Consider the following 13,630-nt stretch of genomic DNA (forward strand, 5'->3'; position numbering starts at 1 on the left):
GAGAGGTCACTGTCGGGAAATGCTCTTCCTCACCACCCTATACATATTGCGGATGGAGTTAAGGAGGATCTGGTGCATGTTCCTGTATGATTTCAATGGGATCTCTTTGGCAATATATAGGGATCTAGATTGAAACATGCAAATCTTTTCAGATGCAGCCGGAGGCCTGGGTTTCGGTGTATACTGGCATGATAGGTGGTATGCGGAACAGTAGCCGGCGTCATGGGCTCACGGGGGGAGGAGCATCGCCTTCCTGGAACTCTTCCCTTTGGTGGTAGCAGTGACATTTTGGGGAGCAGAGTTGGCACACAGATGGGTATTATTTCGAGTGAACAACATGGCGGTCATGCAGGTGGTGAACAGACAGTCGGTTAGGGACATGCATGTGCTGAAGGTAGGTGTTGCGGGTGTTCCTGTTGTGCTGCTTGCACCATGACATAATTTTCAGAGCGCGCCATGTTCCAGGTGTGGACAATGACATTGCGGATGCTTTGTCTCATTCACAGTGAGGCAGATTCCGTGGGCTAGCCAAGGACTTGGACAGAGACCCGACACCCATGCCGGAGAAGTTGTGGTCGGTCGGTAACGCCGGATGGTGCAGCTGGTGGTAGGGTCATTAGCGGATTCAACGTGCAGGGCTTACTTGCAGGCTTGGAATTCGTTTTTGCCATCGGGGGCATGGTGCAGGGCATCGGGATGGGCACACTGCAAAGACGTAGTACAATTTATTCTTGGATTGATTGACAAAGGTTTGTCTCGGGTGACCATTGCTGGGAAATTAGCAGGTTTAGCCTTTATGGGGAAATTGTTGTAGGGTTACTCCCATCAGCAGAGGGGTTGGGCTGCCAGATTTTGAAGGGATGGACAAGGGAGCAGGGCCAGCGGGGGAGGGTCAGAAGGCCCCTGTCCCGGAATTTGTTACTGAGGGTGCTGGACCACTTACCGGTAGTTTGTCGAGACATGTTTGTTTTCCACATTAGTGGTCTGGATGTTCTATGGGGCTTTTAGAGTATCTGAGTTCCTGGGGAGCAGAGGTGGGGGAGGCTTCTTTGGGAGGATGTGATTCAAGCGCCAGGGAGATGGGAAGTTGTGATTCGGCAATCGAAGACTCACCAGAGGGCGCAAGGGAAGCAGGTTATTCTGGAAGACATGGGTGCTGTAGGACTGTGCCTGGTTGCATGGGGTTTGCTCCAATCCTCCTACCACATCTTGGGCCTTAACTGTCAGGAAAGTCTGGGGGGGGGTGTGGAGGAATCAATAATGCACTTCCAGTAGGTAAAACTTGAGTTAATCCCTACTTCTGGGTACAAAGTCCCATTAATTAATTAAATAATATTTTTTACATACCACCTCTAGATCCAACTGAGACAATATTTCTTGTATAATTTCTTTACTTCATTATCTTTTTAACTTCATAATCTTTTTGAGCAACATATATCATAAAAAATCACAAAATAACAACAAAAATGACTGGATGAATCATTTGTCTTTTCTTCCAACCCATTCTTATAACAATTTGAGCAATTGCATCAATAAGTAGTCCAATACACACAAGAGGGGAACATTCAACCCTCTACTACATTTGAACAGTGTGTAACCAATTTTTAATCGGTATTCAAGTTTCGTTGGACTCCTCGGTTTTGTGGGGTCGCCGCGTTTCGGCCCAGGAGTTCGGGCCTAATCAGGACATGGGTAAAAGGAGGAGAACACACCTCCAGATGTATTGAACTATTTTTCAAATGGAGCCTCCACTGGGATAGTAAACAGGTTGTCTCCAAAATCGACCACCAGTAGAAAATCCCCAGATACTTCAAAATACTGAAGGTCCAAAAGCTACTTCAAAAATGTAGGTGGCTGTCTATGTACAAGACTATTCGCGGGCTGGGTGAATAGCGGAGTGAGCTGCAGGCTAAGAGGGATGCAAGCACCAAATGCTCGTCACTCCGCGCGTTTCCGAATAGAATGCTGAAAGCAGAAAGAGGGGGATAAGTCGAGGGCTTCCTCACTAGGGTGCTTAGGGTAGGCGCTGGGCAGAAGGTTGCGGAAGGGATCCGTGTGTGGTGTTCCTACATATTCAAAGGGGAAGGGTGACAGCTTATCAGCTGCTGGTGATTCTTAGGTCGGCGACAGGTAGGCAGGGGGTGCGAGCTGCTGACTACGGCACGCACTCTTTTCGAATTGGGGCAGCATCAGAAGCGGTGTCGCGGGAATCGGTGCTGGAGGACATCATGTACTTGTGGTGTTGGTTGTCAGGATTCTTAAAATTATAGAGGGAGTGGCCCAACCAACCAAGGGACTAGGTACCAACATGAACAGTGAAAAGAAAATTTCCCTTGGACGTATGTCACTAGTAATCACCCCAGCTCATGCAGTATTCCTTCCACACCAGTGTCAAAATAAGGGATGCCCACAGTTATAAGCACAAACACATTGCAATTGCAACTCCTAAGTTATAAGAAAATAGTCACATTTATTGATCAATCGATAAAAACTGTTAAAAACACAATTGTAAAAAATGCCTCATCGGACCTATACTCATTTTCTTTTTTGTTTAAAATAATTTTTATTATTTTCATGTAGAAACATTACAAACTCAGGCACATGACAAATTTTACATATTATGTACAGATAGCCGCATGTGTTATCTATTTCAAGCGTAATGGGAATGTTCCCAGATGGAGGGTCCTTACTTTTTGTCTTTATTCGAGCAGCCCCTTGCTTTATAAATATTTGTTTTCGGATTTAAGGGGTTAATCCATGCCTCTCATCCATTCTTCCAGTGTAAGGACTCTTTCACTTCCCCAGTGACATGCAATGTGTCTCTTTTCTACTAGGAAACCTCCTGCCAACAGTGGCTGGGCACTCATGGAGCTCCCACAATGATCTATTATACCAAACACTGTTCGTTGGGTGGCTGGACAGCCTCACCAATACTTGGTGTCATTTTTTCAAGTCTTGAGCAATCACCGGGCATTCACAAATCTGTTTATAAAGTAGCATTAAAAATGGCTTCTTCTGCAGGGTCACCCTGAAACATTTTTGCCTTTCTACTACTGAATTTGTTTTTGTTGGCTTTAGGGCTCGGGCACTTTACTAACCAGTGCTAAAATGCATGTGCTCTATGTCTAAAACATGGTAACATTGGCTTATCCACAATTGGCAAATTTAGTTTACTTATAAGTCCCTAGTCAAGTGAATTACATGTACCCAGAGCCTGTAAGTTAAATGCTACTAGGGGGCCTGCAACACTGTTGCAAAGCTCTCGTGTGCAGTTTTAAACTGCCAGGTCGACCTGGCAAGTTGCCAGACTCAAACCTTCCTTTTTAATACACATGTCACCCCTAAGGTAGGCCCTGGACAGTCCAAGGGCAGGGTGCAGTGTATGTAAAAAGTAGGACCTGTACTTTTAAGTTTTACATGTCCTAATAGATAAAACTCTTAAATTTGTTTTTCACTACTGCAAAGCTTATCTCTTCCATAGAATAACATTGGGATTACCTTGTTACATCTTATAAGTGTAATTTCCAATTGGGAAGGGATTAGACCCTCAAGTTTGGTGTCTCTGGAATCACAATTTAAAATCATGACTGAAGGTAAGGTCTGATTTTAAATTGTAATTTTGAAAATGTCAATTTTAGAAAGTTTGCATTTTCTTACTTTAACCATTTGGTGCCTTCTGCCTGTTTCTGAATTCATGTCTGGTTGGTTGATAGCTGGTCTTTGTGCATTCCCTCTAGACAACCACACACAAAGGGATCTTATGTGTGACTGATGGTCCATCCACACCCTGATGGGCCATCCTGGGTAGGATAGAAGGGAGGAGCTGCCGCTTACATCTGAATAGGCTGTGTCATATCCCCACACAAAAGGCTGCATACCCCCTGTTGTGAGTCTGAAGCCAGGGCATGAATGGCAGGGATTATGCGTACTTCAAAGGCATCTGTTTGAAGTCTCCCCCACTTCAAAGGCACTACTGGGTATAAGTAGGAACCACTATTTCAGTATACTTCTAGATCTTTGGATACTCTACAAGGAAGGACTGTGGCGCTGCTACAAGGACTGCCACTCTGCTGAACTGCACTCTGCTGGACTCCTGCTTTGCTGTGCTGACCTGCTGCCTGTTGCCCTCCTGCCTGGGAGTGAGGACTGTACCTGCATATCTCCAACCCAGAACCAAAGTGACTCCAAGTGCTTGCTGGCTTGCCCCCTGTCTCAGGAACATCAAAGACTTCCAACTCACTGTGCTACAGCACCTGGACTCGGCCATCTGTGAGTCTTGCCCTGCCAGTGGTGTCAATCCATTTCTGGTCCCTTGGAAGTATGTATAAAGTACATCTCCAGCATAATTCCACACATTAACACTGTTGCGCCGCTCAGAACCGGTGAATGTCCATCAATGCCGATGCATCGCCGCTGCTTTAAGGATTGAGTCCATTGCATTGCCAGCTGCACGGCACATCGCCTCCATTCACGACACATCTTTGACTTTGCCCGGCTCGAACCCGACGCATTGCCTTCATCCTGTGGTTCGACGATGACACATCACCTTTTTGCTTCGTGCATCTTGCCTCCAATGACGACACATCACCACTTTGCTTTTCACATCTCTGCTCTGTCGATGACGCAACTAAGGAACTTTGCAGCAGACAAAGGCTGGTCACTGTGTCCAACCTGTGCTCCATCACAGTTGGTGCCTTATGCTTCTAAGCACTACATTTGAGTTCATTCTTAAAACATTTGTAACTCTGGTTATACTTCTTGTATATTTATGGTTTTGGTCTTGTTTTCTCCATTAAATTAAGCTCAATCATTTCCATGCAGGTCTGGTCTCTTTTTGAGTGGTGTTTTCACTGTTTTACTGTTTGAAGTGTTGCACAAATACTTTACACATTGCCTCTTAGGATAAGCCTGACTGTTCTGTGCCAAGCTACCAGGGGGTGAGCATAGGTTCATTTAGGGTGTGTTTATAACTTACCCCAGCTAGGATTTTATTTATTTATTTATAAAGTTTTCTATAGAGCGAACATGATCCCGAAGGATATCAGAGCGCTTCACAATTAAGGATGGTCAGGTAGGCGTCAAATACAAATCAAAGGAAATAGTTACAGAGGTTAACACACAGCAGTACAATAGTTAAAGAAACAAAACTAGCGGGAAATGGGAGGGGAAGACAAGATTAGGCCAAGGGATAAAAAACATCAGTACAAGAGATGAAGGTATAAGACCAGTATCTTCAAGCAAATGAAAAGAGCCAAATTAGGGTAAGAACTTGCACATAAGGAATCGTTTAACTTCCATTTTGAAGGCAACCGTGGAGGTGATTCTGCGAATTTCAGGAGGGAGAGAGTTCCAGAACCGAGGAGCGGAGCAAGAGAAAGCTCTTTGACAAGTTCTCCTTTTGCGAAATATCTTTGGTTTAAGAAGCAAGATGTTAGCACTTCTTGAGGGTTTACCACCTCCAGATAGTTCTAGCTTTTGACATAGGTATTTGGGTGTTTTGAGGTGGAGAGCCTTGTGAGTCAGGCAGGCAATCTTTAGCTGTATTCTTGCATTCAAAGGCAACCAGGATAAAGATTTTAGAACTATGGAAATGTGCGCAGATCTTTTTGTGCCCGTGTTCAATATGGCCGCTGCATTCAATACAGACTTAAGGGGTGCCAAGTTATGTTTCGGGAGGCCACAATCGTTAGATTACTACTAGGAGGCCCAGGGGACTCGGGTGCAGAGTGTGCACTCTCACGCGGGATGCGGGACAAAGTCTATGGAAGCTAGAATTCACAAAGTTAGTGTTCACGGGCGAACCCGACCTGGTAGGGAGAAAACGACAGTGGATCTTGACCCTTGGATAGTGAGGCTATGCTGGGACACCGAAGTGCCGAAGTTACCTAGCCCAGGGGCTGCAGCTGCATAGGTCTGAAAAGACGTCGGGGATCTCGTTGCCGGACCAGGAGCCTGGAAGAAGGAAGTTGCTGGCAGGCGACCAGTGAAGGAAAGTTCGATGGATCCAAGCCTGGATCAAGGAAGAAGAAACCTGAAAGCAGAGGGGACCAAGTTCTTGAATCACTAGCCAGTGATTAAGTGGGCACCAGGATGGCACCGGGCGAAGTCACCGCAGTCAGGTGAGTGGGCACTGCTGGGCTCTGCAGTCTCTCGGACCAGGAGGCGTTGTCGGCGACCAGGATGGAGGTGCGAGCTGTCCCACGAAGGATGAAGTCGTTGGCGTCGAAGTTACCCAGGATTGGGCAACAAGCCTTGGCTAATTCAAGCCCACGCGGTGGACTCAAAATGGCGTCTTGAGTGGACCAGGAGGGTCCAGGGTGCTCCTCTTCTGGAAGGGAGCAAGGGCCAGTCTGGAGCAACCAGACCAGCAGCAGTGTTGTCGTCGGGCGTCGTTCAGAAGGCCACAAGCCAGCGGGCTAGTAGCCAAACAACGCGGTGAGCAAAGCAAAAGCAGAAGGGCCCCCACGCCGATCGTGGAGATGCTGGGGGGGCTGCTCTTCGGTGCTGGAGCTGCTCAGGGTGGGGGCTTCTCGGACCCCAAAGCACTCACCAGGAAATTACTCGGTGGGCTTGCTGTGCAGAAGTCGTGCAGTCTTGGCGATGGCCGGTCCCTCGAGGTCTCGTCGCACCCACGGTTCTCAGCTGGGCTGTAGAGGTGGGTAGAGGTCAGAGGTGCCAGGGAAGCCGGGTCTCGTCGAGCTGGGCAGTCGGATTCCGGAGGAAGGACGTGCAGCAGACCGCAGTGTTCTTAGATGGTGCCTGCGGATGCAGGGTGACTACTCCTTAGTCACAAGGGAGAATCTTGAAGAAGGAAATCTTGAAGTCCTTTCGCAGAAAGTCGTGTCTTGATTCCAAAGATGATCTGATTTGGAAGGGGGCCAGTCTCTACCTTTATCTGGGAAAAAGGGGCTGGCACGCGACTAGGTCCTGCCCTATGGGTGGGACCAGGAGGGGGGTGGTTACACCCACTTCCTTGGCGGGCTTTTCCCCAGCACAGGGTCTGGAGTGACCCTGGAACTGGTTCCAGCCAGCCTATGCACAGTGAGCACCGGGGTGCCACGTGCAGTCACCTTCCTCTAAAGCCCTGCCTACCTACAATACACAAAACCCTGTCTGGGACGGTGCTGGCACCGCCCCTGGCAGGAAACCCTTTGTCCTTATCTCCTGCTCTGGGAGGACTCCCAGCAGCAGGAGGGCAGACTTGTGTCTCGGTGGCAGCATCCATTTTGTGGATGCTAAGGCTCTGTCTGACTTTTAACCGGGTTATAGGTTACAGGCATGTCGTGTCCCTCTAGAAGGGTGGAATGCTAACCCCGTCGCCAGAATTGGCGAGGGGTTAGTATTCCAATTCGTATGACACCTTACTCGACATGTTTTGATAAAGCGATACCAGAGTTGGCACATAACCGCGAGGATTATAATGCACTTAAGAGTATATGGTATGCGATATCATGGAAACGGCTAAGGGATAGATCCCGAAAGCCGCAGACAGGCTCAGCTCATGCCAGAGCACCATCTCACACGATTCCAAGCACTCTGCCTTCAGGATTGTTAAGGCCTGCCATAGGAGTGACTGATAGGAGATCTGTGTGTCCATTTTTAGGGTTAGATATAGGTATACTATATCTAAAGCAAGGGGTGATTACACCACCTTGCCCCAGCTGTCAAGCAGCCAGTTGTGTCAGATTTGGATGGCCAGCCAGGGGTGGCATAATACATGCTGCAGCCCCTGGTAGGCCCTGGGTACACCTATGCCCTGGGTACCTAAGGTACACTGTACAGGGACTGATAAGGTGGCTCAGTATCCAATTTAGATATGTACCTAAGGTACATGGAATCCATTTTACAGAGAGAGCAGTGGGCCTGAGGTCCTGAATAGCAGGGCCTCTGGTCAACTAAGTCAGAAAACCAGCAAAACACCAGGCAAAAAGTTGGGGGCAACCATAGTCAGGGATCAACCTTCCTACATAACCCCCCTCCAAACGAAAGGAGATAAGGCTATCCTTGTCCAGGTAAGCCTATATTGCCTAAGTGGCCATTTAAGGAAGTGCCAGCACTGGCATGGTTACCCCCTAGGTCATGGTCCACTAAGCAACCCCTCACCCTAAGGGTGTCTGAGGGTCTCCACCATAGGGAATCTCTACCTGTGGTGTGTTTTGTCAAAGAAAAAGGCTGGTGCTGAAATGGAGTACTGAAGTGAGGCTCCACTAACTTTGGGCTCAGCTTCCTCCAATCATCATCCACCATAGAGGCCTTCCTTTCCAAGACTGAGTTGTTTTGGGCTCTCGGGGTCAACCTCTGGCTACCTACAGCTGGAGGTTGGGTCCCTCTGTTTGGCTTACTGGAGGGACAGGTCAGGTCTGGGGCCCTCAGGTCCCAAGTTTGGCTGTGCCCAACAGTGTCCATCTGTGGGAGGTCCCTAACTAATTTTAAGGGGGATCCCTCAGGAGTGTGTCTTATTTTCACTTGGCTAGGACTACTAGCTTCAGTGCCCTTAATCTGTTGATTGGGGAATTCTTTTGGACAGGGGGCCCTTTGGGGTCCAACACTGGCCTCCCTGACCTCTACAGCCCTGGGCTGACTGAGGCAGGGTAGAGAGGGGCAGGTTACCTGCTCCAGACTGGGTCCCACCTTGGAAGGGTCCACTGACATCAGGGGTTCTGCCAGGCTAGGCCTGACTACCTCTGTGGCAGTTTCTTCACAAGGGGTCAGATCAGTTCCCTGAGGAGGCTGATCCTTTCCTAAAGTCTGGTGGGAGGGAGATTTCTCTTCCTCCTCAATACTCTCTGTCTGAGTGGAGTGATCCATAGTTTCAGGCTTCACAACACTGTCATCTGTCTGAGTTTGAGCTGTGGCCATCACAACTCTCCCAACCTTTTCAGGAGGGGGCTCAGTTTGGGTGTGGGCTGTGACCATCACAGCCTTGACAACCTGTTCTGGGAAGGAAGTTGTCTGAGATTGGGTTGTGACTGGCACAACCCTCCTGACCTGTTCAGGGAGGACATCTTGGACTGGGGCTGTGGCTATCACTGCCCCACTAACCTTACCATGGGTGTTTACCATTTTAGAATGGGTTTCTTGCTCAACTTCAGCCCAGGCTGAGAGCTCTAAATCATTCCCCAGTAGGCAATCTACAGGCAAGTTTGGTGACACTGCCACTCTCTTGTGGCCAGTGACACCTCCCCAGCTGAGATTGACCACTGCCATGGGATGATCTCTCTGTACTCCATCAATATTGGTCACCTGGTATGTGGCACCAGGTAAAAGTTGCCTTGAGGGGACTAGACTCTCAGTCACCATAGTGATGCTAGCCCCTGTATCTCTATAGGCCTCAACTTTTATACCATTGATGAGGGGCTCCTGTCTGTACTTGCCCAAAGTATTGGGACAAGTTGTGAAGTTGGCAAACCCCATGCCAGTCTCACAGACAAGAGTATCTAAGTTTGGGGACCTGGTTAGGCCAGAGTCCCCAGGAACTCCCAAAGTAAATGCACCCAAATTCTTGGGGGCACTCCCACCACCTGGGGGATTACTACTAGTAGTAACAGGAGGTTTGGGAATGTTACTTGGGGGTATGTTTTCCTTATTGTTATTCTTTGGGCAACTGCTGTCAGTTTTTAAATGACCCACCTGTTTACAGGGATAACAATAAGGTTTCTTCTGGTTGTTGGAAGGATTCTGGGACCCACCCCCCTCAGAGGATTTTTGGGGCCCTGATGTGGTTTGATCTGTAGATTTATTCCCACCCTTCTCTTGAGGCTTGGTTGATTCCTTTTTCTGGTCACCACCTTGGTTCTTGGGCCTAATCCTGGTTCTGACCCATTTGTCTGCCCTCTTACCCAATTCTTGTGGAGAGGTCAGATCAGAGTCTACCAGGTGCTGGTGTAATAACTGGTTCTGACAATTATTTAAGACTTGCTCTCTCATAATAAGATTATATAATCCTTTGAAGTCAGTAACCTTGCTACCCAGTAGCCAGCCTTCCAAAGCCTTAGTGGCACAATCAACAAAGTCAGACCAGTCCTGAGACTGAGTTTTCTGGGTGTCTCTGAACAGCAACCTGTACTGCTCAGTGGTTAAACCAAACCCATCAACCAGTGCATTTTTCAGGACCTGGTAATTGTTAGCATCCTCAACTCTAGTAGTGAGGAGCTTATCTCTACCTTTGCCATCAAAGGAGAGCCACAGTATAGCTGCCCACCGACTCTGGGGAATGCACTGCACAGTGCAGGCCCTCTCCAGAGCAGCCATCCATTTCTGGATGTCATCCCCTTGCTTAAAGGGGGGCACTATTTTAGTCAGGTGTTTAGTATCTAAACCCTTCTCTCTATCTCTTGGGAGATTGCTGCCACCAGTGGGAATTAGCCCACTCATCTGCTGCTCTCTTGCCAGGGCAAGCTTCTCTTTGGCCAGGGCAATTTCTTCCCTTTCAATCCTCAGTTCAGCTTGTCTCATCCTAGCCTCATGCTCCCTTCTCTGAGGGGAAGTAAATCTCCTCTGTGGAGGATTCCTTCTCCCCTGAGAAGAGGCATTAGAGTGCAGAGATCTATTGGAGTCCCTAGAAAGAGATCTATCTCTCCTAACTCCAAGGTTAGGCCCACTTCGGGTTAGTACTGGGGGGCCCCCAGATCCTAGCCCAAGTAAGTCTAAGTTGGTCCTAGTTAGCCTTCTGACTACCTCAAGACCCTTGTCTACCTCATCCCCAGAGAGTACCTCCTGATCCTCCTCCTCAACTGCTGAATCAGTGTTGGGGAGGTCTGGATCCCCAGAGGTTCCCTCTAAGGCTGGCATGCTCTCATGTAACTGAGAGAGCTTTCTGGCATCATATGTCTCTAAGAGACCTATCAGAAAGGGAATGGTGGGGTTAGACCCCTGCTTCAGTTTCCTGGAGACACAGAGTTGCCTCATCTCCTGAAAATTGAGAGCTGCATATCTTGAAGTGACCTGTGGAGGGTCAACACTGACCAGGGGAGTCTCAGTAGAGTCCCCCTGAGTCGACATGCTTTTCTAGTGAGGTGTAAGTGGTGCACTTACCTACACTATATGTTTGCCTACTGATCCCTTGCTAGAGTTGTAGTTTAGGGTGTGCTAGGCCCTAGGAGCTACAACAGCTGGTTCAGTAGAACTCAGAGTATTCTAAGCTAAGTTATATGTACCTTTAGTACTTATGTGATCTTTCACAAGATATTCTTAGGGCATGTGTGGTAAAACAACAGCAAGCTCAAATCCCACCGCTGCCACCAATGTGAGAAGTTGGCCTGATGTGCAGTGCTCACTATTCTAGTGATCACTATATATCAGTCCAAACAACCCTTATTGATGATTGGTTGTAAGTCAACCTTATAGACCAGCTATCCTAGTAGCATGGATACGAGCAGTCTAAGGCTAAGACTCTAGAGGGCGTGTTAAGCCAGCTGTTTTACCATCACATTACCCCTTGAACACCCAGTGAAAGGACACCACACAAGTGTTATGAAAATAAACAATGTATTTATTAGAATCACAACAACCCTGTACTCTTTATGAGGACAGGGTGCTAAGCACACAACAAAACTCTTACGAAAATACTTTTAAGTTAGCACGTTACACAAATGCCCGAGGGGCACGAAAAACCATATACGCTAAAAGTGGAATGCGAATTACTAGCAGGTAAGTAACAGTTCTAATAGGCTTTGGAATCGCTAGGACTGGACTAGGGAATCGTTAGATTACTACTAGGAGGCCCAGGGGACTCGGGTGCAGAGTGTGCACTCTCACGCGGGATGCGGGACAAAGTCTATGGAAGCTAGAATTCACAAAGTTAGTGTTCACGGGCGAACCCGACCTGGTAGGGAGAAAACGACAGTGGATCCTGACCCTTGGATAGTGAGGCTATGCTGGGACACCGAAGTGCCGAAGTTACCTAGCCCAGGGGCTGCAGCTGCATAGGTCTGAAAAGACGTCGGGGATCTCGTTGCCGGACCAGGAGCCTGGAAGAAGGAAGTTGCTGGCAGGCGACCAGTGAAGGAAAGTTCGATGGATCCAAGCCTGGATCAAGGAAGAAGAAACCTGAAAGCAGAGGGGACCAAGTTCTTGAATCACTAGCCAGTGATTAAGTGGGCACCAGGATGGCACCGGGCGAAGTCACCGCAGTCAGGTGAGTGGGCACTGCTGGGCTCTGCAGTCTCTCGGACCAGGAGGCGTTGTCGGCGACCAGGATGGAGGTGCGAGCTGTCCCACGAAGGATGAAGTCGTTGGCGTCGAAGTTACCCAGGATTGGGCAACAAGCCTTGGCTAATTCAAGCCCACGCGGTGGACTCAAAATGGCGTCTTGAGTGGACCAGGAGGGTCCAGGGTGCTCCTCTTCTGGAAGGGAGCAAGGGCCAGTCTGGAGCAACCAGACCAGCAGCAGTGTTGTCGTCGGGCGTCGTTCAGAAGGCCACAAGCCAGCGGGCTAGTAGCCAAACAACGCGGTGAGCAAAGCAAAAGCAGAAGGGCCCCCACGCCGATCGTGGAGATGCTGGGGGGGCTGCTCTTCGGTGCTGGAGCTGCTCAGGGTGGGGGCTTCTCGGACCCCAAAGCACTCACCAGGAAATTACTCGGTGGGCTTGCTGTGCAGAAGTCGTGCAGTCTTGGCGATGGCCGGTCCCTCGAGGTCTCGTCGCACCCACGGTTCTCAGCTGGGCTGTAGAGGTGGGTAGAGGTCAGAGGTGCCAGGGAAGCCGGGTCTCGTCGAGCTGGGCAGTCGGATTCCGGAGGAAGGACGTGCAGCAGACCGCAGTGTTCTTAGATGGTGCCTGCGGATGCAGGGTGACTACTCCTTAGTCACAAGGGAGAATCTTGAAGAAGGAAATCTTGAAGTCCTTTCGCAGAAAGTCGTGTCTTGATTCCAAAGATGATCTGATTTGGAAGGGGGCCAGTCTCTACCTTTATCTGGGAAAAAGGGGCTGGCACGCGACTAGGTCCTGCCCTATGGGTGGGACCAGGAGGGGGGTGGTTACACCCACTTCCTTGGCGGGCTTTTCCCCAGCACAGGGTCTGGAGTGACCCTGGAACTGGTTCCAGCCAGCCTATGCACAGTGAGCACCGGGGTGCCACGTGCAGTCACCTTCCTCTAAAGCCCTGCCTACCTACAATACACAAAACCCTGTCTGGGACGGTGCTGGCACCGCCCCTGGCAGGAAACCCTTTGTCCTTATCTCCTGCTCTGGGAGGACTCCCAGCAGCAGGAGGGCAGACTTGTGTCTCGGTGGCAGCATCCATTTTGTGGATGCTAAGGCTCTGTCTGACTTTTAACCGGGTTATAGGTTACAGGCATGTCGTGTCCCTCTAGAAGGGTGGAATGCTAACCCCGTCGCCAGAATTGGCGAGGGGTTAGTATTCCAATTCGTATGACACCTTACTCGACATGTTTTGATAAAGCGATACCAGAGTTGGCACATAACCGCGAGGATTATAATGCACTTAAGAGTATATGGTATGCGATATCATGGAAACGGCTAAGGGATAGATCCCGAAAGCCGCAGACAGGCTCAGCTCATGCCAGAGCACCATCTCACACGATTCCACGCACTCTGCCTTCAGGATTGTTAAGGCCTGCCATAGGAGTGACTGATAGGAGATCTGTGTGTCCATTTTAGGGTTAGATATA

The 13,630-nt window shown here is 49.2% G+C and overlaps 1 long non-coding RNA gene across 1 annotated transcript in view; it reads left to right on the forward strand.

The window, feature by feature from the left end:
• Positions 1 to 13,630, forward strand: part of LOC144820216 (uncharacterized) — a 159,430-nt gene that overhangs the window by 34,997 nt on the left and 110,803 nt on the right. The gene's annotated exons all lie outside the window — the stretch shown is intronic.

This window comes from Lissotriton helveticus, chromosome 1_1, assembly GCF_964261635.1.
Source record: "Lissotriton helveticus chromosome 1_1, aLisHel1.1, whole genome shotgun sequence".
Lineage (NCBI taxonomy): Eukaryota > Metazoa > Chordata > Amphibia > Caudata > Salamandridae > Lissotriton > Lissotriton helveticus.